This window comes from Antechinus flavipes, chromosome 2, assembly GCF_016432865.1.
Source record: "Antechinus flavipes isolate AdamAnt ecotype Samford, QLD, Australia chromosome 2, AdamAnt_v2, whole genome shotgun sequence".
Lineage (NCBI taxonomy): Eukaryota > Metazoa > Chordata > Mammalia > Dasyuromorphia > Dasyuridae > Antechinus > Antechinus flavipes.
In genome coordinates this window covers 171,389,685-171,415,939 of record NC_067399.1, presented here as the reverse complement: position 1 = coordinate 171,415,939, position 26,255 = coordinate 171,389,685, and the positions used below count along the sequence as shown (strand labels likewise).

At 34.1% G+C, this 26,255-nt stretch overlaps 1 protein-coding gene across 5 annotated transcripts in view; it reads left to right on the top strand.

Moving 5' to 3' along the window:
• Positions 1 to 2,406: 2,406 nt before the first annotated feature.
• PLCB4 (phospholipase C beta 4) overlaps positions 2,407 to 26,255 on the top strand; it is a 477,498-nt gene continuing 453,649 nt past the window's right edge. For 2 of the 5 annotated variants that reach the window (XM_051975941.1, XM_051975940.1), the window contains exons 1-2: positions 2,407 to 3,194; positions 3,652 to 4,095. The gene's annotated coding sequence lies outside the window, so the exon portion shown is untranslated. Of the gene's footprint in view, positions 3,195 to 3,410; positions 4,096 to 26,255 lie in introns of those variants that run through there. The other 3 variants (XM_051975939.1, XM_051975936.1, XM_051975937.1) reach the window with 2 other exon arrangements.

Below are 26,255 nucleotides of genomic sequence, written 5' to 3'. Positions count from 1 at the left end.
TTTTAGCTATATACATAAATATAATCAGCACAATTGTCAGCACAATTGCTTAGATAATGTTGCAAAAGACAAGGTCATGAGATTTAATATCCATAACACCAAGTCCAGAATCACAGATTCCTTGCAAATGCAGCTTTTAGGGAGTTTATAAGACCTCATTATGAAGACCTACAATTAAGGGGAAGGAACTAATCATTACTTCCAAGGCAGCTCATTCCATAGAACATCATTCTACTATGTAATTGTTTAACAATATAGTGTTCACATATGCTCAAAGAAAGAATCAAAACAGGAGAGATAGCTGGAGTTTTAAGGTCTGGACTCAAACCAAACAAGTATATATGAAATATACTTTGGATTTCATGGGAAATTCCAGAGAGGAAAACAAAATGCTAACAGTTGGGAAAGAGAGCCAGAAGGTGGAGTTACTCCTTTTTAAAAGTCTACTGACTAAGCAAATTTTCCTCGTTCAGTGGTTAATTCTGTTTGATAAAGTTTTCAGGAAGTGTCCTCCCCTTCTACAGCTATCATAAGGTGGAAGGGGCCGACTAGGTATCAAAGGAACACCAAGGATTTGATGGGAAAAGTGCCAATTTTTTTTTCAGCATTAAGCCATGCATGTCCTTAAAAGTTGCCAGGGGAACTAGTTGCACACTCCATTGATATAGCTTCTTCATGCTTCAAGGAGTGTACAGTCCCTTCTACAGGAACATCATTTAGACTAACTACATTTTTATATATCATGGAATGGAGGACTTCTGCTTTGCTCAGGGTTATACAGATAGGTAGTGGCTGAATCAGGAAGAACACCCAAGTTTCATGAATACAGCTCGATGTTCTTTCTAATATATGATTTTTCTGTTTCTATTTCTCTTTCATTACAAAGATTTTTGATAACAACTCAAAACTTATAGTTCGCTGAGGGTTAACAAGAACCTCTTCAAAGATAAAGGACAGAAAACATTCAAGCATCATGATAGTGAAAAGAGCACTGGGTTAGAGGCAGACATACATACTTGATTGCTATTTACTACCCATGGGACCATAAGGAAGTCATAACCTTTCTGAGACTGCTTCTTTATCTATAAAATAGAAATAATTCTTGCCATATCTATCTTCATTTAGTTAACATTTGTCCTGCAAATATTTATTAAAGCACCACTATGTGCCAGGTACTTTTTAAAGCAGTAAGGATACAATGTTTGAAAGGAAAGTCAAACAAGAGCCTTATATTCTGTATATAACTATATAACTATAAAGTACTATGCAAATGAAAGATTGCTGAGTCAAAGATAGCTGAATCTAAAAGTTTACTGGCCTTTATAACATAGTGTTTGTACTTCAGCAATTATAATGAATATATTAGTTTATAAACAGAATACTAGAGGCCAACAACCTATTTCCAAAAAATATATATAGCTTTTCTTCCTTCTGTACTATTCAACATAATTTTACTTCTTTGTAGGTCTTGATTATCCCATTTCTTCTCTTTTACATTATTTTTATTAGGACTTTCCTTCACTTGAAATTAATTTTTTTGGTGTTAATTCACATTATATTAGAAAACTAAGCAAAAACAAAGTCATATGTATACAAATTTTTTAATATCAAGACCTGAATTAAATTAAAATATTAGCTATATATTCTATCTTGACCCCGAAGGCCTAGCTTTATGGCAGGTCTTGTTTGGATTTCTAGGATAAATTATTCCCAATTACCAAACATCAACAACAGAGAAAATACATATAATATTTCACATGACATGTTCGGGCAATAGGTGAATATAAACAAAGCTGATAAACAGATACATTGGTATATAGCTAATGTTCAAACATTTGTATGCAGATAAACTGAGGTATCTGTGGGTGTGAGTAAATACATGCAAGCCCATACACTCCCTCAAAACAATATTGCATCAGTAGGTATGTAGATATATTCTGAGCACTGGTTTTGGGGCGTCAATCAGTATCTTAGAGATCTCCATTCTGACTTCCTGAACAATGCCAACTGCAAAGGTTTAATTCTTTCTGTTCGTGTAATTTTTTGACATCATTAGAGAAAAACTCTAGTTGAGTTTTTCATTTGACTATATAGAAACAATCACGCAGGCATAGCTGCTGTAACCAGTACTACTTTTCTTCAGATAAATTACAAGCATAAGAAGCAGAAGAAACAGACTGGGAAAAAATAATTTGGCATCTAGACCTTTCTAACTTTAAGAATTAACTGATGTTTTGCATCTTTTTCTCACTCTTCCCTGCCCAGTGACAGTGCATATTGGAATTTGAGGAAAGATAAAAAGCCCGTCCTGGTTCAGAGGCTAGGCTGTTGTTCTCACCCTCACTTCTTCTTCTATTTTATTACTACAGGTGTCTGCAAGAGGCAGTTTTTTACCCTCCTGGCAATCAAAACCTGCTTCGGCTATTGAGCATGCCCAGTTCGATTGTGAGAGCCACCAAGCAGTTTACAATGCGCAGGTCCCTCTTTCCGGGGTTTTGGTGGCCGGAGGAGAGAAGAGAGAAGAGGGAGGAGGAAAGAGGAAAGAGGGAGGAGGGAAAAGAGTAAGAATAGGAATAGTGGGTGAGTGAGAAAGAGAAACCCAGGAGGCGGAGAAAGTATAGGTTCAACACTTGGTTGTAGCCTAAAAAGATGAAGTCTGAAAATGTGAGCCAGATATGGGGGTTAAGACAATATTCAGAGGTCTGTGAGCTTAATTTAGATGCTCTCCATCACCTTTCTACTCTCATCTTTATTCCTGAGTGCACGGAGCGGGTTGTTTTTAAAGGACAAATTAGTACCGGGGAACATGGGATTTCCCAGTACGCGCGCATCTTGGGGATTCGAGTCCGCACCCCACCTTTTTGGCACCCCCTTTCAGCATTCTTTAATCTGGAACTATCATAAAGCTATGGATCCTTTACTGCCGGTCCCCACCCCGCGGTGGCTTTATGGTGTGTGTGTTCGCACGTGATGCCCATCCATTTCTCCCCTCTCCCTCCAGCCCCGCATCCCCACCCCCTCCCCAATCCCCTCCGGACGCTCTGCCTCTCTTCCCACGGTCATATTGGCACTCTCCGGTTTGGCCAATCCTCAGCAGACAAGAACCGCTGGCGCGATTCGCTCGAGGTTCCCTAGGAGTGACCCAGACTAGACACACACACCTGACGAGGAGGATGGTTGGAGGGGGGAAAGAGGTGAGCCAGGGAGTGAGGGAGTGTAAGAGAGAGGCGCGCGCGCGTGTGTATTCTCATTCTCTCTCTCTCTCTCTCTCTCTCTTTCTCTCTCTCTCTCTCTCTCTCTCTCTCTCTCTCTCTCTCTCTCTCTCTCTCTCTCTCTCTCTCTCTCTCTGTTTGTCTCTGTCTCTCTCACACACACACACACACTTCTCCCCCTCCTTCTCCCTCTCCCCCCTCTTCCTTCCCCCTGCACTCCCCCCATCCTTCCTTTCAGCAAGTAGAAACCGATCACAATATAGACCGTTTGCTTTCCCAGACGGGGCGCCCTGCCCACCTCACCTCCGGCGCCCACCCCTCACTTGCCTAACCCCCCCAGACATTTTGAGGGTTGATCCTGGGTCTGTCCCCTGGCTGGACACCTAGCTATTCCCACCCCGAGGCTCACTCTTCTTCTGTCTGCTCTCCCTCCTCCTAGCCCCAATGTTTCCCTAAACTGGAGAGGAGGAGGAGGAGGGACAGCAGCAGCAGGAACAGCAGCATCGGCAGCGGCAGCGGCAGCAGCAGCAGCAGCGGCGGCGGCGGCAGCGGCAGCAGCAGCAGGATCCGCACATTGCTAACCCGCTCTAAGTGGCTCGGAGCAGCCAAACTGGGCATGCTCCGTAGCCTGGGCAGGTTTGGGTTGCAAGTAGAAAGCTTTGGCTCTTAAGCCGGGAGGAGAGAACAAGGAGAGAGGGAGGGAGGGAGAGGAGAAAGAGAGAAAGAGAGAGACACGTATAGACACACACAGAGACAGAGGCATACACACGCAGAGCGCGAGAGCCCCGAGCGGCCGGAGAGGACCGCTGGTGCCCAGCGCTGCCACCATCCATTTGCAAGACGCTGGCACTAGAGAAACCCACCCACCGCCCCTCCGACTGATGTAAGGATCCGAGCGCTTCGGGGAGAGGGATTATTGGTTTGGGGGTTTGCGAGGGAAGCCGCTCTTCTTGATGCTAGTGGCTCTCTGTAACTGGGGATGGTGGAGTAGGGGGGCGGGGGAGGGAAGAAGATGGTTGGGGGCATTAGGGAGTTCTTTTTTTGCGGGGGAAGGGAGATGGTGTGCGGCTGGGCAAACTAGAGCTACAAGGCCAAAGAATAATAATAGTGATAAACAAAAGGGAAACAAAACCCCACAAGTCCCAGTACCCCGTATCCGGGCAATGAATAGAGATATCTTGCCAGCGCCGAGGCTGGAGTTAAAAGACAAGTGACAGGTAGACTAGGTTTCGGTTCGCGTCCTGAAATCCTGAGGATGCTACCTCCCTTGCCGCAGGGTTTTGTTTGTTTATTGGGTTTGTATGGTACACACACACACACACACACACACACACACACACACACGCATGAACTCACAGATATCTTTTTCTGAACCTATGCAGATACCAGGCAGAGTCGCACTGCTCTTTCGAAAAGAAGGGAACCCCCGTTCCCATCCCCACTCCCCACCCCCTTCCTCTTTAGTTTTCGCCTACTTTGTTTCCGCAGACTCAGTCCAGACGTTTACCATTTTATGATCTGGAAATAGCTTGGGTTTGGCGTTTATCTGGCTATTTTTGTTGAAAATAGTTGGCCTTCTTCAACGCATGTAAAATCGACATCCATGTATCTCTTTTGTGGAAGCTTAAAAGAAGGAAGGACTGACCATTTCCAATTAAAATAACCTTGACTGTTCATAATTTAAAAAAATAAATAAAACTAGGCAAATGTGGGGTTTTGGACCGTAAAATGTATCTTGTAGCAATTGACAAGAGCCTGGAAATTGTTGTTTTAAAGAATTAAAATGTTATTATTTTTACTATTAATGTAACTTGTGCAATACTTCAATTTCTATTGTATCAATGTGATTTTTTTAAATGTAACTTTGTTGGGATTAGTAAAGAATATACTAGTATTAGGATACTGTATTGTGAAATGTAAATGTACCATTTTATTATTTTGAAAAAGAATATCATGCCCAAAGGTATGCCTGATTTATATCCAGTTTTTTTCCTAACACAGCTGTGTGTAATATTTTTGAAAGCATTTGTAGTTGCCACTTCTCAAGCAGAATATATGATATGGTGTTCCAGTTAGATATGTGTATCCTAGAGACACCTGTTTCTTAATTGTGTTTGACCATCATTTGTGGTCTGTCTTACATCTGGAAACAAAATTGAATTAGCTTCAAAAAATAGGGGGAAATAAGTAAATAATCATATTATCTCAGTATAAAAACGGGGTTAAAGAAATTCGGGGGGGGGGGACTGTGTTTTCAGGGATGGGAAAAATACTGCATACAGAGCTATATGGAATAGTAACTTTATTCCTGAATACTATAATTTGGCCATATTGACAAGTGTATTTTGTCCATTGAGTACAATGTTTTCTATTCTTTGATCTTGGTTAATGTTTTATTATCTGCTATAAAAGAAAATAAAGTCTCTATGTAACAACATGTAGTTTACAGCATTCAGATAAATTATAGTGCCAGATTTTTTTATACAATAGGATTAAAATTTCCTATATTTACAAATATATATGAAGCAATATACATACATATGTATGAAACTTTAAATACATATATATCATATACACACATATATAATGTATATGTCATTTGGCTTTACCTCATTGAATTGCAAAAATTTGAAAGACTTTTGTATTAAAACAAACTTTCTCACCCCCAATAAAACAATCACACAATATGAAAATTTATTTTAAAAATGAAATAGCAGTTCTCTGAGTGATTATATATTAATGAATTAAACTTGATTCCTACACTATGATGGAAAAACTGACCACAGTCCATCGCTAACCTGGTATGCCCTTAGATGTAGTATATACTAGAAAATATATAACCAGAAGAAAATCTTTACAAACTTTATTGTCCTTCCCACATCAGTTTTGCTTCATCTTCATTCATATCACTAAACATTTTTGTGTTTTTCAAGAGCTCTGGTGGAACTGTCAAAACAATTTCAAGTCTGACTTGATCATTTAGCAGACTTACATCTGTTGGAGTGATAATATTTTTTATTTTAGAAATGCACACCCACATGAAATAACTCACAGTAGTTTCCTATGTTTTTTGCCATTGTGTGCCTGAAAGAGTGGGTGCATTTAACCTCATATATTACCTGAAATCTTTACATAGTGTTATTGGATATATTATGAATGAGAGAAAGAAATACATCAAGAAGTTGAGTGAATAGGACTTAATAGCAGTCTTTCCAAGGAGAATTTCCAGATTTGAAAAATTATTTCTTAGCCCTTTTCCAAATTGAGATAATACTTATTAGTCTGTTATTTCACCCTTTCCATGAACATGTCCAGTTTTTTAAAAAATTAATGCATCCTGATAATTTTGTAGCACATGTCAGTAATATTCAACAATACTAATGAACACGGAGTTCTGCTAGAAGGCTGTTAAATCCATGTTGGGAGATTATCTATGAGGAATTGAAATGATGAATCATTGATTGCTTAAAATTTCATACTTTTTTCCTAAATATTTAAATTTAATTTTTAGGTAGCTTAAATATAGCTTGCAATTCCTTTTTAAAAAGCAGTATCATAGGATGTGTTTAACTGACTTGATTTATTAATTTTTATTTGAGGTTGTGATTTTCCTCTATGATAGATAGAATTTCACATTTTAGAATATATAAAATATTTAAATATTTTTTCTAGTAATTTGAATTAATTTGTTGCTACTCAACTAAACTTAAAGAAGTTAACAGCTTCTGTGAATGTGTGGATATAGCACTAAGCATTAAATATAACTAGACTAAGACTTTTTGAAAAGTGTATATGTGCATAATATGTGTGCATGCTAAAAGTGAAAACTATCATATTGTTTTTAAGTAGATAAATATCATAACCACAGAAAAAGATTAACTCTTCCCGGATATTTACAACCTTTGCCTTGGTTGTGAACATATTTTTGAAGCATACAGTTAGTTATACAAAGATCAAAATGATTTCCAGTTACTGCCACTATTGAAGATAAAAAAAGTTAGAGGTAATTGGCAATAAAGACTAAGTCCTATTTTCAACAACCAATTGAAAACCACAGTGGATCCTGAAGCTGATGGGCATAATGAAGTCAGAACTAATAGATAAGCTTACAGTGATGGCAAATGGATGTATTCAGACTGAAATTGTTACTTAAAATATTTTGATTTAGAGGAAAAAAATGTTAATTTACCCTCTTGATGTCTTAAAAAAAAAAGGGAGAATTGGGGGATTCTTAACTCATGCCAACTGGCAAAGTGACCTTTCTGTAGTTTTTGCTGTTAGTGAACAAATATTGACCATGGTTGTGAATGCAGTCTTTATTTACCAGTACATGATAAAGCTGTAAAACTTAACCAGTACAATAAAATCATACTCGTTTCTCACTTGCCTCAATATTTTATCCATTTAATAGGCAACCCTTTGAGACAATATCTACCTTTTAAAACACAAATGCATATTTTAACTACTATAAGAGTCCTTTACCCAGTTTTGTCTGAGGATGAAACAATGATTTCTCAGGTCCTAAAGCTGAGATTCAATAGTTTGGTAGAAAGAAATACTGGATATGAAACCAGAATAATTCAATGGACATTATGGGTGATGACTTGCCCTGTGAGTTACAGAAAGGTTTGTATTGCCATTGTAAGAATTAAGTATGGGATTTACAAATCAAAATTATTTTTTTATGACTCATCCTACACTTAGAAGAAATAATTTTGAAAAATTGTCTATAATTTCAAGCTTTTGGAAGCCTTTCCTATGCTAAAACATAATGTAGTTTACACAAATTATGAAAATCATTTTAACTTAACATTTCAGTCAATGCTGCAAAGTAAAATACCCGGCAATTTTTATTATAGTTGTTTAGTCATTTTTGACTCTTTGTGACTCATTTTGGGATTTCTTAGGAAAAATACTGGATTGATTTGCCACCTCTTCTCCACTTCATTTTACAGATGAGAAAACAGGCAAAAATCTTCAAATGATCTGTCCAGGGTCAGACAGCTGATTAAGTACCTGAGACCAGATTTGAACTCACAAAGATGAATCTTCTTACTTTGAGGTTTGCCTGTGTCCACTGAGCCACTCAACTACATAGTTTAAAGAAGGACTAGATTAAAAGGCTGACATTTTTGGGAAATTTTCAAGTACTTGTCTTTCCTCTCTTTACAAGACAAAAAAATGTTTAAAGGGAAATAAATCTTAGGTAGGTTTATTTGAAATGTCTCTTCCACCTACTTAGCATAAGATTTTTTGAGAATTTCATCCAATGAGATATCAAAATAACATCATCAGATCCTCTCTAAGTGACAGCTTTTTTCTCTGCAGCTTTTCTTTCATGCTCCCCAGATCCCCATTTGTTCTCCAGTGTGCTCAGTACCAGGTAATTACATATTTCTTTCACTGAATTGCCCTTGAGCTCAAATATTCCCTCATTGAGCCAATATTTTTTTAATACATTTTTTTCACCTGGACAATTATATATTTTTGGTCCTTAACTGAAATCACATATACCTGAATTTTCATTGTAAATAGAGAAAAATAAATTGGAAGAAATTTGATGAAAGAATTGGTCAGGTTCAAATAGAAAGATATCCTCTGATGGACTCACAAGTTGACATTGTGAATCATTTCCCTGTATCCTGGTCTCCTCCACCCATCATATAATATACTATGATGACAGTCAGGGTTGATATATTTTCACAAAGTAAATGGAGTGAATTCCTATGATTTCTGGGCAGATTAAACAAAAAGTAACAGTCTACTTCTCCTTAGGATTCTCCTGTGAAAGTATAGAATTTTACATCTTAATTATATACTATCAGAAAAATACCAGATAGCCCTTTAAAATAGCCAACCATTTTTGATAATCAATATTTGAGCTGGGGGTGAGATGGGATATTCTTAAAGCTTTTAAAATCCTATAATTCTTAGGATTCAAGCTCAATTCTTAAAGGTTTTAAAATCCTACAACTTAATTTACATCCTCCAGGATGTTACTTTTTCTATGTAAATAAGATACTTTTACTTTTTCAGATTATATTAGTGCTTAAAGGACAGTAAGGTTCATGATTTAGCAGTTTCCAATGTTGTGTTTTTCCAAATCATTTTCAAGTCATTTACAGAATTCCTTAAGAGTCCAAAATAATATCACATGAAACATGTTTTCCCTCTTCCTTCCACATATATATTTTTTTCCATTGTGGACTCATTTCAGCAATCAAAAGCAAAAATTTGAACAATATAAGACTATAGTGATGATATATTATTATTTATCGAAACTAAGAAAAACACTACACAATTTTTATTATTTTTTTCCCCAGGAGAAAGTGGGAACAGGTTGAGTTTGTTATTCATAGGCCTTTTGTGGTTTCTGTGGTGAAATGTTTGAGGACCACAACATTAGGTTATGACAGGCTAGTTTCCTACATTCCTTAAATATTCTGGTTGCTAACCTATGAATTTGGCAGCAAAATAGAAATTGGGAACAGAGAAATCGACTTGTCTAAAGTCTTGAATTTTGACCCCTTATACCCAGCTCTAATCTATAACATTTTCTATACATAAGAGTGGAAAATTCAATTCAATGAAGCAAACATCAACTATCTATCTACAAAAAACTGTAATAAATGATGAGGATAAATAGATGTCAGGAAGGTTATATAGCATATGTTCATATGGTATGATATATAACTGCAAAGAAAAAATAAAAAAGTGTTATGGGAAGTTGGAAGATGGAGAGACCACGTAAGAGTGAAAGGATCAGAAAAGACTTCTTGACTAAGGTGCCACTTATTTAGGAGGAAGTTGAAAGGAGAGAGATTTTAATAAGTACTCACCAGGAAAAGATGGAGAATAAATAAGCAGTTGGTTTGTGGGGGAAAGGTTATGATATCTGATGACAGAGAAAATATTACTATTTAATTTTTATTTCACTTCGATTTTCTTGACAATGATGTTTGGAATGGAAAGGACAGAACAAAATTGAATGAGGAATTGCTTAAAATAAATAAAAAATATTAAGAGAATACCTAGCTATCCTATCCTTAATGAGTTCAAAACATCAGAGTCAAATGAACTATATCCTCAGATACTGAGCATAATGGTAGATGTGATGCTGAGCCACTGATAGTAGCTTTGAATGATTGTGAAAAACAGTTTTACCATGGGATTTGAGCAGTATTAATGGCCTAATTGTCAGAAAGTATAAAAAAATGAAACCTTCAAATTGCAGTCTAATGAGCTTGGCTTAGGAGCACAACTGTAGAATGTTATATTGTTATTATATCATATCCTATATTATGCATTTTGTCATTTAGGCTATTTGCTGTCTGTCCTCTTCTCTCCTCTTCCCCATTTCATGTCCCTCTATCCCTTTCTTCTCTTTCTCATTTGTTCCAGATGATGAAGTGGCCTTATTCTTTACTAAGCCTAATACCTCTACCTGTTTAGGTGATTTCATTCCATTCCATCTTTTCCAGCAGATTGCCCCCTCTATAATCCCTACTCAATCATACTATTTTCAATCTTAACTGCTGGCTCATTATCTAAGCCTAAAATGGGATCTCAACATCTTCATCCTGGCACTGTAATTATTTGTAGATAAACACCTTAAAAAGGCCACATACAAAAAGTGCTTCCACTTTCTCTTAATGATCCAGCTTCTAACTTCATCATTCCATTTAAATTGCTCTCTTTAAAGTTACCAATAATTTTTAACGGCCAAATTCAATGGATTTTTCTCAGTCGTCACTATTCTTGACATGTCTGCAGCCTTTGACATTGCTGATCACCTTTTCCCTCTTAATACTCTCCTTTTTCTAGATTTTTGGTTCTTCTATCTATCTGACTGCTATTTCTCAGTTTCTTTTGCTGAATCTTCATCTAGAGCCTGCAAGATAGCTCACAGAGTTATGACTTAGGATCTGCTCTCTTCTCCTTCCAGCTCACTTCATTTGACTAGCTCATTAGGTCCCCTAGAATTCATTGCCATCTTTATACTCATGATTCCCAAATTTACCCATACTAACCAAACTTCTCTACTGAACTCCAATTTCACATTTCCATCTGCCTTATAATTGGATGTTCAATTGACATTTTAAACTTTTCCTGTTACTATGTAAGACAATTACATCTTCCTGATCCCTTGAGCTTATATCTTCAACTCCTCACTATCTCTCACCCCTCTTACTTATAGCTAATCTGTTGCCAAGGATTGTTAATTTCACCTTTGTAATAGGGGAGGTATTTGGCAGACAGTATATTATATTAGAATTGGACCTCAGAAGCAAGGTGAAATTTGGTAGTCATCTGCTGAAAGATGATATTGAATGAGTGCTGATGAGATGACCAAAAGAGGAAGTGTAGAGAAAGAAGAAAAAAAAGCTCAGGGTCCTGAGTCACATGCATAATATGGGTGGGGTCAGGTATGATGACCCAAGGAAGGAAATGATGAAGGAAGGTAGGAACATAACTGTGAATGAACAATTTCATGAAAAACTAAAGAAAGGAGATTTTTTAAAAAAGAAAATGGATTAATTAATAGTATGAAATCCTGCTGAAAGGTCTAGAAAAATAAGGTGTAAGAAAAGACCATTGGATTTTTTTAAAAAGGAGGATCTAGATATGTTCATAGTGTCCAAATCCTATCCATGGACTGAGTATTATATTTTCAATTGGAGACACTACAGTAATGAGCCAAATGATAATACAGAGCAACCTAAAAATGAACATTCAGCCACCAAAAAGGTGTTCAGTTTGTTATTAGTTAAGAGATTCTACAATTTAAAGAATTCTTTTCAATTCATTTCTAGTCATAATAACAAGAAATAAATTTCAGTTATTCTAAATTTTTCTAAATCTATTGAGCATATAATGTAGGGCTGGGAAAATAGATATTAGAAAATGTCACCCCTGACTTAAAGCATAGTTACAAAAAAATTTGGGACTTTTCAAATTGATCTTTATTATTTGCATATTTTACCCTTGATTGATTCTTTTTTTCTTTTTTAGGTTGAATTCCCCCTGAAAGGTCATTTAGACAGTGTAATTAAAATGCTTAAGAATCACTGAGGGTAGTTATACTTTCTTCCTATTTGATATTAGTAAGTGAAAAAAATCATAGGTTCTCTCTAGAATTAAGAGAAATATGATGGAATATAAGAACAAATGCATCTTACTGTGAAGAAATGGATGATTTATATGCTTATGATGCTTTCCATTTCTGGCCACTAATTTAAGCTTGTAACCAATGGCAATATTGTTTATTTGGTAATGACAGCTTCTATAAAACACAGGTGCCTCAATATAGAGGAAAGATTTGATGTTTTTCTACAAGTTAATGATAAAACTGAATTCACTGTGTCACAAAAGTTTAGAGTTGCTAGAGACCTATAGTATAATACTTCCAGATTTTTATTGGAAAGGAACTCCTTTCTGATAATTCTACTGTGAGATATGTAGCATAGCTCTAATTGTTAAGAAATTTTCCTGACATCAAGACAAAATCTGACCCTCTACAACTTCTACCCAATACTTCTGGTCTGGCTTCTGGAACCCAAGAAAATATGTCTGATCCTTCTTTTACATGGTAATCATGGTTGCTTTTCTCAGAATACTTTTCATCTTAGCAATGGTACTGTTAAATTAAGGCACTCAGGACTGAACAGAATACTTTAGATATTGTTTGATCAAAGATTGAGATTACTAGGATTCCTAGTCAACAATAAAGGATCTCCTTATTTTTGAAAACTATGCTTTCTTTAATGTAGCTCAAGATTCCATTATCTATGATGATGATTTAAAATGATCCCCATTTTTTGAGTCAATGAGAATCACTTAATGGCTTAGCATGTTCCTGGTTCTGTAATATTAAGTGCTGGGAATACAAAGAAAAGCAAAAACAAAATAATAATCCCTACTGTAAATGAGTTTATGTTATTTTAGGGGAGATAATATGTAAATAAAATTTTTTTGTTTACTTTCATTCTTCAATGAGCGAGACATTCTGAATTTTGTGAGCTTTGTTGTATAATATATAAAACAAAATAAAACACATTACCTCCTAGGACTCCTTTAGAACTGTATATTCAGTGTCACTAACCAAAGCCTCTTGGCCCACCTCTTTATAGCTACAAAAAAGGAATTTTTATCTTCTAAATTTTCAAAATTTTATGGTTGCAAATCTTTTGGCAATGTACTTCAATGGCCTAATGATGAATGTTATTATTGTTAATGTGTAAGATAACTGACCCATGAGAGTGGTATGAATGATTGCCAAAATTGTGACAATTATAGTCATTTTGTCTATGGTCAAGAAAAAAAAAGAGGCTCTATGCAGATTTTAGGGATTAGAAAGGAATTTACCTTATCTATTTTCCTCATTTTACATGCAAAGAAACTGAGACCCAGAGAGATGGAATTATTTATTTAAAGCTGTATTAGGGATTGGGAAGAGAGAGCCCACATCAAAGGTAGGAAGATCTCTGATGCATACTGCCTGTGCTAAAAGCCAGAGATGTCAAAACATAATTGTACTCTAACACTCTCTGGGACAACCACACCAGATAAAATTGTAAGTGGGAAATGTTTAGCAGAATAAAGAAAAATATAGCAGAATGTAGATAATGTTAATATGTGGTTTTCTAGGTCACAAGAAGGCCCTTAGGGATTTCTATGTGCAATTTAATGGTACCCTTTTCCATTTGAGTTTGATACCACTTCTTTAGGCAACTCTTCATGATTGTAAGTAGCAAAGGTGATGATTGCATTGATAGCATAAGGATTTCCTTACCTGATAGTTCCCTGTACCAAGGAAATCACAAATCTAGTACTTATATCTTTCCCTATTCTATACAGTTGCAGTTGCATAGTGACAGACTCAGGACAATTCAATTCCTCTGGTTCTAATATCATGCTCTTTCTTTTATACCTCACTGTTCAAATGATAAATGCTGAATATAGTAGCTGTGCCTCTTACAAAATATGCAAATTGTATGTTTTATAAAATTCATATAAGTAGAAAAGAAAAAAACCCTTTACCAGAAACTTAGACTTTTAAAAAGATAACTCCATAGTCTGTTAAGCTGCTGAAAAGTCATGCATTGAAAAATTTGCCAAATGATTGACACCTAATTCAGAAATGACATGTGAAAATGAAACTATATTCAGTGTCCATCAATAGATATTCTTTAGTTATAAGATGCCCATTTCTGTGTCCAACAAAATAGAACCAACTAGAGTGGGAAGGGAATTTATGGGTAATATAGACATAGGGTTATAGATTTATAATTAGAAGAGATTGTAGAAGCCATTCATTCCAATTCCCTCATTTTAAAGCTGAGAAAACCAAAGCCCAGACAGTTTAAATGATTTATTTCCAAGTCACATTTATTTCCAAACATTCCAAGATAGATACCCTGACTTAAGATCTAACAATTGATGTTATCCAATAAACTGAAGCTGATAGATTTAGTGACTTATTCAAAATTACACTACTATTAAGCAACTGAACTTTGAATTCAATCTAGCTCTTTCAAATTCATTGCTATTTCCTCCATAAGACATTATTTATATTAATTAATATAATAAATATTTCACTTAAGTGTAATGTGATAATCAGCATCTCTTTTCCCCAATCTTCTCTATTGAAAGAGCATCCTATATTGCTGAGCTGAACTCTCTTGGACACTTAAAATGGAATGCGAAGTCACTTTGGGGTAATGCAACCATTCTTTGGTACCTCTGAGAAAAGCATTGAGAAGGGGCTGCTTCAAAGGTGATTAGACACTGAGCCAGAAAGAGTGACCCATTTAATGAACCTTGAAAGAAATAACTCCACCTTTTGGTGTTCTTTCAGTCTCTCTCTCTCTGTCTCAATATTCTTTTTTTTTCTCTCTTAGTCTTTCTCTTTGTTCTTATTTGTCAACTTGGTCAAGACTCTGTGAGGGCTCTTGCTTGGATTTCTTATAAGGTAGTATATACCTTCATAGGTATGGGAGCTGTTCATGGGTAGATGAAGGTAACATGTATTGCCTAATTGAGTGTGACCCTGCACATTAGGCCACTGTTCATCTCTTTTTTTGCTTTCCTTTTCCTAAGCATAAACATCTGAATAAGTAGCTTGAGATGAATGTTTCAAAGCTTGGAGGCAATCTAATGATTTTAAGAGGTCAGAAGTTTGTGAGTATCTTTCTCAGGTCTGACTGACATGAGGAGACATATTCTCCCTTCTCAGAGAAGCTGACCACTGACAGGAGCATGAGTTTAATTCATATACAGGCTTCTAAGTGGATTTGTTTGCAGTTGTTTGGACACAGTGGAAAGTGAGGTGAAGGTACAATAGTTATGAATATTTGGCACTCACAAATATATTTTGTTTTAATATTTTCAATATTAATCTCTTAGAAGCATACAAATACAAGTTATAGCTCAATGTTTTAAGTCCTTAAGAGTGAATGGTTCTGAATCTTTTCTCTCTTAAGTATTTCCTTTGTAGCATCCACTCTGGGACCAGGATCTATGGGGAGGCTTGGTACATGTACAAAATTACAGAAGTAATGATTGATCATGTGTGGATAACTCATGTGGCAAGGGAGCAAGTTAATACTCCTAACCCTTTTCTTCTTTTGTGAATTGTCATAAAGCTTTCCTTAAGTGTAGTTTTCTTTTGATATTTGAGGACTGACCTTTAGAGAGTCCATAGCTGACATTTCTTTCTATCACAAGGAATTATGCTCTCTAAAACTACCTTTTCTCAGATGACTATTCATTTTGAATAGATATATTAAATCCTACAGATTCAGACTTTCTGATCCCCTTGGGAGGGAGAGATGGAGAAGAGAGAGAAAGAGGAACACACAGACAGAGAGAATGAGTACTATGTTTGTTCCTTGTTTGCCTATCTGATATATCCCTGGATTGACTGCCATTTTGTATGTTTCCAAAGATTTGTCTTCAGAAAGTCACATTTTCTACCTTCATTCAATGGTCAAATCACTATTATCATATCAAATTGATTAAGGACTTAATTTATGTCTGGGGTACATTTCTGATTATTTCAATCAAGGATTTCTAGAATTAAATTACTTGGGGTAAGAGTAGAAGACTCTCCTTGAATTTTTCTACTTTCTACTTTGAGCATCTTTCTACTTCCTTTTTAGAAATCCTTAAACATGAGCCAAACCTAGATTTTCTTTAGGTGATTTTCTCTAGGAAAACTAGATGGGATATAAAAAGCCAGAGACAACAAAAGAGAACCTGGCACTTTTCTTAGAGGCCTTTCTTATAAATTTACCAGATCTGAGGGATCCTTGGATGCACATATGCATGTGTATGTATTTACATATACACGTGTGCATATATACAACCATATAGACATACACACATGTATACTTATATTTCATTTAGACACTGAGTTTTAAAATAAAAATTATTTTTAAAAAATAAACTAAGAATTCATAGAAGGAAAATTACTGGAAGCCATTTTTAAACCTTTCTATTATGCTTCAAAAATCAAAGTGAAATTGTAGCATGTTGATGTTAAAGATTATAACTTATAAAGATCTCCTTCATCTTTGGTATTTATATACTGTTTTAAGGTTTGCAAAATGCTTTATGCACCTTATCTCAATTCATCTTGGGAATTGAGTCTTGTTATCATTCCCATTTTACTGATGAAAAATCAGAAATTGAGGGAATTTAAGAGACTTGCTTAAGGTCACACAGATAATATGTATCTAAGGCAGGAATCAAACTCAGATCTTCCTCACTCACTCAGGTCTAGTTTTCTGTTCATTATGTCATTTATTTAGCATGATTGAATAGCTATTTAAGCTTAAGGTAACAGGACATAGAAATATAAGGTTTTTTTCTCATTCGCAGAAAGCATCTGTCAGATTTTACAAATACATTTTAGCTTTTGATGAAAAATTCTATATAAGTATACATTGTAATTATTATCGATATCATCATTCAGAGTTCAAGTGGAGAAAGCAGTCAGAGAATTACAGTTTCAATGCAGTGATTGCCCTGCTCAGAAATGCTTAATAACTGTATCAAGAAAATAGACTGTCCAGAATAGTATGAGGAATCTTACTGTAGCCATGAGGCCCCCCTAAGAGTCTTAAACCTGTCCTCATTCTGTCCATCCCTCATTCATTTTGAAGAATTTCAAGGAAACTGGTATATATTTCTCTACTTTTTCTCAGAAGTAGCATAAAGGGAATTCTTTTATAACTGTCCAGAGGAAGGGAGGGAATTTAAATTGTAGTCAATTTGCATATTAATGCCAAATCCAAATATAACTAATTTTAATAGTTCTGTGTGTGAAATCTTCCTTTATAAAATTGGATCTATAGGATACTTTATTTCTTTTAATTTCTCTCTGTATTTGCTATATCTTGATATTGTTATCGTTGTTGTTGTTGATGATGATGATGATGATGATGATGACTTATTTGATCAGAAACTTGCTAACTTCTGAAGGTCTTAAAACAGAGTGGTTGATTCAATAGGGACCCTGATGAAATGATTCAGGTGAATTTTTAGAGGGGATGATCTCTGAAGTCCTTTAAGACCCCAAAAGTCTATGATTCTAAAAGACAGATCAGAAGTTCTTATGCAAGAATTGGTGAAAAAATAATAGCTCCTATTATTATTATTGTTGTCTATGTTCAGCTATAACCTGCTGCACCTGTTTCTTCTGCCCCCAAAATAATAATGAGATTGCAGAAATCCTCAGGATAGACGCCCAAAGTGACAAAGAAAAAAGCAATACTTAAGCTGCACCCTACAAAGAAAGGCATGAGCAACAAAATAATATATATAGAAGAGGATAAGCTAAATTTGCTCATGCTATCAGGAATATTAGATTTCAAAAAAGCACTGGGTCAAGAGAGCTGGATTTCTGCAAGGACTGTGCTTTGTCCATTTGTCCTAATAATAATAATCACTCAATTTCATGTTTGCATAATGTTTTATGTTTTCAAAGCTTTAACAATACATTGTTTTATTTGACCCTCCCAACAATCCTAGATGGTAGTATGTATTAGAAGTCAGATTTTGCTAAGAGAAACTGAGATTAGGGTAAGTAACTTGGCCAGATTTATGATAGCTGATGATGGAAACAAGTACTTTGTCCCAAATGACTCTCTGGAAACTGCAAGATTTCTTCACTTTCTTGCTTTCAGAGACCTTCTTTCTGATACTTGCACTTAACTTCTTTTCTCTGCTGATGTTGCTCAGTGTCCAAGAACTATATTATAGTAGATTCCTCAATGTTGTGCTATCTATAAAAATTTCTTCCTACTTTCCCCCATCCTCACACCTTATAAGAGACTTTCTTATTTGTTTTAGAACGCTATTAATTTCTAGAATATTAAGCAAATTTAAATGGAAACTAAAAATGTATTCCAAATAAAAATTTAAATGACAATTGGAGTTATTGGAATAACTGCTTCTTTCACTTGGTATGGTTAACAAGAACTGATCACATCTTAGCCTAATTGAACCCGAGAAAGGAGTTAAGATATGCTGTGTTAAATATGCAAAATAGTCAAGCAAGTTAGTGTTGATTAAAAAGTGTACTTGTTGCAAAATTTAATCTCCTTTAGAAGTTATTAAACTTAAATTTTGACTACTACTGACTAGTCATAGTATTCCAATGTAGTTATACTATTTGTAGAAATTAGTCAGGGCAAAGCATTTTTTTTTGGCTATATAATTTTACACATAGAGTTTTATTTCATTATTTTTGGTGTTTTTAGTTTTAAAACAACTATGCTTAAAATGAGCTCAAAATCAGTATTTGTAAATGGAATATTGCACTATTGAATAATTTTTTGACTAGTAATTCATAAATATAAATATTTTTACATCCAATTCTAAACAAAAATATGCTTTTTCTAAGCGAAATAAATATGTATTTAGCAGTCACCATCCCCCTCTCCATTTTATAGATGAGTTTGTGATCTATATAAATGAAGGAATCAGCGAGGAAATATATTGCCAGTCAGTGCTTTTGTGGTCACAGTTTACATATCTTGAAAATAAACTGATATGTAATTGTTTTATAAAGCAGAATGGTGAGCTTTTAAAATTTCATGTGTTCTAGTGTTTATTGGAGGAGAAGCAATACAGTGAATATTATTCTACAAAATTTTAGTCTTATATGGCTATACAATAATGACAACAAAATATCAAAATAATTTTTGTGTTGATAAAAGCAGAATGCATTAACATTTCGAACTCTATGTAGAAAATTAATCTGTTGATTTTTCTCCAGAAAATTAATTTGTTTCATCAGAAAATTAGTTTAAATAGCTATATCACTTGTGCAAGTTTTTGATTTAAAAAATAATTTCCTCCCTCCACATATCTTTGGGTAAAATTGTCAGTGCTGGAATAAATATGACCTAAAACCCAGAACCAGAAATTTAGGAACCAACAAGGGGATTCTTGGTTTTCTAGCAAGGCAAATCTATTTATACAGAAGAGGGAGACTCTCCTAAGAAACAAAAGAACAAAGCTTTTATAGGTCATAATTAGTCTGGGGGTTAATTGAGTACTGGGCATTTCCAGATTGGACAGATTTTATTGCTGAGGGCTTTCAGGGTAGGAATGGTATCCAGGAGGTGATATCTTTTGATTGGACAAACTTGTTCCTCAAAGCTATTAATAGGAGAAGATCTTTTTCAGGTGAGCTATCTCTTGTAACTCTGCCCTAACAGAGAGGTCTGTCCTTTTTGTTTCCACAGAAAAGAAGGTCCATTCAGGGGTCCTCAAACTTTTTAAATAGGGGGCCAGTTCACTGTCCCCTCAGACTGTTGGAGGGCCGGACTATAGTAAAAACAAAAACTTTGTCTTGTGGGCCTTTAAATAAAGAAACTTCATGGCCCTGGATGAGGGGGATAATCGTCGTAAGCTGCCACATCTGGCCTGCAGGCCATAGTTTGAGGACCCCTGTAATTGAGGCTGTAAAACAAATAGGGTAAGGGGGTGAAGGAAGACTTACAATGTCTGATAGCTGGCAAAATAAACAAGAGATCTACTGAACCTAGACTTGGAATCTGGAAACCTGAGTTTGAATCTGGACTCACTTGAATACTGAGCTAGGCCCTGTAGTCTCCTTATCTGTAAAATGAGTAATAGACTATTTATGCTATATATCTTATAGGCTTGTGATGAAAACATTTTTCAAATGTCAAAGCCCTATAAACAAGTATCCATTGTTATTCTGTTGCATATATTTGCAAAACATGGCATGTTTTTAAAATCTATTGCTATATGCTAGAATCATAAAATTTAAAAATAATAATGACTTTTTTTTTTAAGATACACGAACACACTAGAATTCAATACCTTTATGTCATATAAATTCAGTGTCTTTTGGAGCTGGCTTCTCCCAGCTCAGCTGATTATTAAATTTTCAGTGTGAATGTTTACACTGAGAAAAGCAAAACAAAACAAAACGCAACGACTACAAATCAGGGCTTGATTTATTGTTTTTTTTTTTTTTCTGATTGTCTCTAAAGAAGGTGATGAAAAAAATAATAATGCAAATTAATTAAAGTTTTTAAAGTTTTTCTTTTCTTTTCTTTCCAGAAGGGTGATTGTTAAACTGTACTGGTATACTCTTTTACATAATATGACTTTAATTAATTTATATAAATTATATATATATATATATGTTATATATATAACTTACACAAATTATATATAATATATGTACATATATATAAATTATATATATATTTATTTAAAAATTGACCTTTTCAGAAATCGATAGTATATTCTGAATTTTTGTCTATAATATGAAGTGAAAACATTACTTACAAAGTATTATTTTTATCATCATGTTTGAATTTTTTTCTACACTAAATCTCCAAGTTTTGAATTTTTTTTAACACATTAATGACAAAGTTAAATCTTACTGTTACATTTCATGTGATTCTGGAAGGAATTGTAATGTTCTTTTTCTTTTCTTCTCAATTTATCAGAATTGTCTGATCAAACCACAGCTGAAATGGACTGAGCCAATAATGAACTTGTTATTCCTGGTTAACCACACATCAAACAAAGTTTAAACCAATGTTAATTTCCTTATTTGAATACAGGAGACTTCTTTTGCTTATTAATGGAGTTTATAAAATGTTTATCTTATAGATCTGAATAGAATACAAAGATAATAGGAAAAAATCCATAACCAGTGTAAAATTCCAGACCAATTTTATTTCACCTATTAAGAATTAGATAAGGCAGACATGAAAGAAATCTGTGTTGTACTTATGAAAGTTTAGTTAAATTCATTAGTTTGAAAAGAGTATGTTTCAGAGATAAAGGTCCTACTTATTAGTTCTCCTTTCTCCATTCCTCAACATATTGCTTCACTAAAATATTCAGTAGGTTATTTCTACTCATTGATAATTATTTTTATTTATTTGACTGCTTGCTTAACTATTATATGTAAGAGAAGCACAGTAGTATAATGGATAAAACATTGGCCATGGTACCAGGAAGATTAGGTTTCATATACTGGCTTGCATATACATTGGCTATGTGACCCTTAGCAAAGCCCTTAGATTGTAAGATTAGTATCTATTAGATATATCCATTAGATCATAAGCTTCTTGAAGAGAGGGGCTATCTTTTGCCTCATTTTTGTGTCATTAGTGCTTATCACAGTGCCTGGCACATAACAGCCACTTAATAAGTATTTATTTATTTACTAGACCTCTTAGTTCTTTATTCTAAATTGTAGGAACACACATGCATTGATAGATGGTTTTCTCATTTGGGATATATATATATATATATATATATATATATATATATATATATATATATATATATATATATATATATATATATATATATATATATATATATATATATATATATATATATATATATATTATATATATAATTGAAATCACAGTTCAACAGACCCTATTCCTGATCCTTGAATATTGTATGAAAAGAACCTTTGCATATTTTTTGTGACTTTGAGGGTTCATGTGTATGATTTTATTGATACCAAGAATTCTTTGTGAGGAAGTTTTTTGATAATGATGCAGATTAGAGTTGTTATTCAATTTTTAGTTTTTTAGCGTGAATCTAGATTACTTTTTAATTTTATTGATTATTATATAGTAAATGTGCTGAATTGTTAAATCCATAAGTTTCACACTGGATTCTTATGTTCTGGCCATAACAAATACTAGAACTAAATTTCCTAAATATAAATAAAAATAATTAATCAATAAAAAAATCAAACTTTTTAGAGTAAAAACACTGAGAATAATTTAACCATGGGTCTTTGATTTTAAGTCGCATTCAATGTGAGACTCTGCCTCTCACACTACTTTTCTTATTTTATAAGGTATTAAACAATATTTTAGCTTTGTATTTTCAAATTATATTAGTATGCAGTTAAAATGGACACACATAAGTTGTAACTTATATACTTTGCATAATAGATATGTTTCGTGCCTATTTTGTATCTCCTAAGTTGAACTCATAATAAGTGCTCAATAAATATTTGTTGAATTGAATGGGACTCAAGATGAGATCAAGATAGCTGTGTGACCCTGGGCATGTCACTTAACCCCAATTGCCTCAGGGAAAAAAAAGAGAGAGGTGGAGACACTGATGTTTGCCTCAAATATGGTATGCTCAGTATTCTGGAGATAGTCGTAATAAAGGATATTGTGTTCTTAATTTTCTGCCACTGCAATGACCAAACAGTGATCATTTACTAATAAGCTAAGTTAAATTAAACAGTTGATCACTCATGGAAGAGCCAAGGTGAAATCAAACTAATCAATTCAGATAAAATGCACAATTTTGTAGATATAAACCAAACAATGGGCCTAGTGAGCACATCTGCTGGTTTTTAAAAAAAATTTCTTTCAAAGAATTTTTGGAAGAGTAAGATCAGAGCCTCAATATGGGTGTATTCTATATGAACACAAGAAGTTGAAGTTCAAGAAAAAGTACTATAGAATGGAAAAGCATCTAAATTACTCAAGGCTTTTAAGAACAGTGAGACTAAGTAGAGCAAAATTTGAAAGCTTATTTATATATTAAAACATATTATTATTATTATTATTAAAAATAGGACACAATGTTATCTTTTTTTAAAACTGTTTCATAAAACGTACAGTTGTTTCTACCTAAGAAACTTCCTGAAATTTAGTTCCAGTATTTGTTTATGGCCAGAAGATAAGATCTAGTGTGAAACTTAGGGATTTAACAATTCAGCACATTTACTATATAATAAAAAAAGTAAATCTGTTTTCAGAATATAGTGCTGACTGCATGAAAAAGGATTTTGAGTGAATATAATTTCTTAAAAGTACATAGATTTTTCTTTTTTTTACAAATCCTCAGAAATTTGACAGTCATCTTTTTGAGGCTAGAAATGATTCATTCTAATACCACTAATGTGTCCATATAGTATTTCTTTTCCTTACATGCAGAACTAAACATATATCCCTTTTTTGTGATAATTGTTTTGTGGAAAGATATATTTATTTTCAACATAATCAGAACTTTCTTGTATAGGTAAGTACAGAAATGACTGGCAAAAATTTTCCCAGAGACTAAATTTCGGAGAATGTTCTGCAAATGCTGAGTTTTTTTGATTTAGCAGTCCAACGTCTTGTCCATCACCTTCATTTGACAGAATAAGAAGTTGAGGACCAGAGAGATTGATAGATTTGCTTAAGATCATAAAACTAGAGAGCAGCAGTGCCGGACCCAGAGTCCATGTGTTTCTGATGCTTTAGTAAAGCCCTTCAACTCAGTTTCTTTATGAAACTGAGCTTTAACTAACATTTCACTATCTTAGCCTCTTATGAAAATTGATCAAGTTGAAAAATACCTTTGAAGAAGAAAAGGTTTGGAGTATTATTATTAGTCTAATTATCTGTAACTGCAACTATGTAATTCTCAAGTAATCATTCAATCAACAAAACACATCAAGTATTTATTATGCTCAAGACACTGAATTAAATCCTGAGGAGTCAAAGAAAAAGGAAAAATATTCACTGTCCTTAATGAACTTGCAGTACTTGCAGTACTGTAACAGCTACTACTACTACTACTACTACTACTACTACTACTACTACTACTACTACTACTACTACTACTACACACACACACACACACACACACACACATGCACACACACATTAAACACCTACTGAATGCTAGATATTGTACTAAGTGTTAAATAACTCCATCAAAACCCAGTACAATTTCCGATATCAAAATACCACCTGAGGGACAGTTTGGAGGTTAGAAAAAAGAGCAATCTGTCCTTGGGAGACAGTCATTGTTAAGGCATAGAGATGTATTTGGAACAGAAAATAGGTAAGTATAGCTGCACATTAACTTTTTTCCTAACTTCTTTAAAAGTGTTAGATATCAATGAATGTGTTTGCTGCCAAGTTTTAATACAAAGTTAAGGCATTATTTAAACAGGCTGTTAAAATTGGTTCAGTAATTGTATATCTTATCCAAGAAGATCTACTGACAGATATATTTTAAAAACACAATTAATTAAATAGGGAAAACTGAATGAGAAATATACCTAAATGTAAAATCCCTATCTACAAGGATCTTCAGTGTCAAAAAATAAGCAGAATAGATTTTGAAGCCCTTGCAAATATTAATATTAAAAACTTCTGATTTAAATGACAACTCTAGAAGTCAGAAGTGATCCTTTGACATTTGACCCTGATCAGCAACAAAAACAACAAAATTATTGCAGAAGCTTAATCTAAACCTACAGAACAAAGAATCTAGTGTTTATAGTTAATATGCTAGTGTTAAGTCCTCATTTTATGCTTTGGTACATCCCAGACTGTGTACATATTGTGTGTAAAAATTACCAAATGTTCCGGGGGTGGAGAGTCTATTGCCTCTCGTGGGTATGTATGAAGTTGTTAAAATAGATTTCCCTATAATCATAACAGTTTATTTTATTAAGATGTTTACTGGGTAAATATTTTTACTAGGTTTTCATCAACTTCAAAAAGGTATTATTTATTCTTTGCAAAGTGTAAATAAACAGTATTCACAATCTGTATTTTGTTTCTCCTCATTTTTCCCCCTTTGGATTTTTCTACCTCAGTTTAAATGCATCTACTTTTAAAAATTATATCAATGCATCTACATTTAACATTTGACCCTGAGCATATTTCTAAAAATTAAAATAAAAAAATGAAAAATGAAAATATAATAAAATGATACCATTTTGTATTGGGACTGATGGCACACTAGAAAACTCTGGGTTCTAGTTGAAAGTTTATTGTTGAGTAATCAAGAGACTGGTTCTTAATTTTATCCAAATGTGAAGGAAAGAAATACTTATATCATATAGAGAGGCTAAAAAACTGGATAAGATGATCTATACAAGGTATTTTTTTATCCACCATTAGATGGATGAATTCAACCTAGGACTATAGTTTTTATTCTGCATTATTTCTAGATTGTACCACTAGAGAGAGGAAGCCTATTAATGACATTATAGATCCATCAGAGTATTGAAGAAGGACATCAGATTACCCAGTATTACATTGACGTTTCTCTTGTGGCATAAAGTTGTATAGAATTTTGTTTAAGTCATCTCTGAAATAGCGTAGCAAAGTTAGCTTCAAAGTGAGGACGACTTGAGTTAAAGTCTAGCCCTGTGACACATACTATTTGACCTGGACAAGTCACTTAACCACTCAGGCCTATAGGCAGTTTCTCTAAGACTATATAGGTAAAAGTCACAATGGATATAACATTGGGACAAGAGTCCAGAGGATTCATCTTCTTGAGTTCAAATCTAGTTTCAGACACTTGCTACTTGTGTGACTGGAAAAGTCACTTAACTCTTTGCCTGTTAAGAAACTGCCTCAATTTCTTCATCTCTAAAATGTTGGAGAAGGAAATGGCAAACCATTTTATGTCTTTGCCAAGAAAACCCCAAGTGAGATCATGAAGAATCTAACTGAAATGACTGAATAACAACTTACATTGTAGAGAAAATGTGTA